Consider the following 938-nt stretch of genomic DNA (forward strand, 5'->3'; position numbering starts at 1 on the left):
AAAAATATTTTCAACTATTGACAAAAAAAATTTTTTTTAATTGAAAAAAAGTTATTTTTTTAATCAATTGAATAAAATAAAAGATAATTAAAAAAAAATATTTTAAACAAATTAAACAATTTCTTTTTAGAATCTTGGAAAAAATGCAATTAATTAACAAAATAAAATTATATATATAATTATATATATAAATTTTATTTGTTAGATAATACATATTTTTGAATTATGAAAAAAATAACTGAAACAATTTTGACTACAGATTATTAAAGAATTACATTTACATAAAGATACATTTTATTAAAGATTTAAATATTTAAACTTTCAATTAAAAAACACTTAAACTTTGCAAAATTCTTAAATGCTATGAATAATACTTGAATCTGATAAACAAACTTAAACAAACTTAGAACAATATCATTTTTGCTTTGATTTTTTATAACTTGTAATAGTTATTAAAATATGTAACTTTTTTTATAAAGCTGAGTTTTCTTTATAATTAAAATTGCAATTATTAAAAATTACAATTTTTTTTCCCTTAAAGGTTTAAGTGTTTTTTCAGAATTTTTTTTTTGAAGAATCAGGTATTTCGTCAGAATCTTGGCTGAACATTTTCTTTATTTCTTTCATATTTGGAATGAACGATGCAGGATTAGTGTCTGTCGCATTTGTTATCGATGGTTTAGCATTTTGTTCTTGTAAAATGTTTTTAATATTTGTTGTACTTGAAGATGACTGATCTCTTGATTTTTTTGAATTGATTAGTAAGTTAATTGCACTGAATAACAAGTTACCAATTTGTCTTTTATTATTGATAGACTCAGCGAGATAACCTTCTGCTGTTGAGTTGCTCTTCCAAACTCCATGGCGTTTTAGAGTTAACATATCAGCTCCAGCGTTAACTAGTAGGATAGCTGAGGTTCTGCGAAAAGCATGTCCTG

Source organism: Wasmannia auropunctata, unplaced genomic scaffold, assembly GCF_000956235.1.
Source record: "Wasmannia auropunctata unplaced genomic scaffold, wasmannia.A_1.0 LD336076.1, whole genome shotgun sequence".
NCBI lineage: Eukaryota > Metazoa > Arthropoda > Insecta > Hymenoptera > Formicidae > Wasmannia > Wasmannia auropunctata.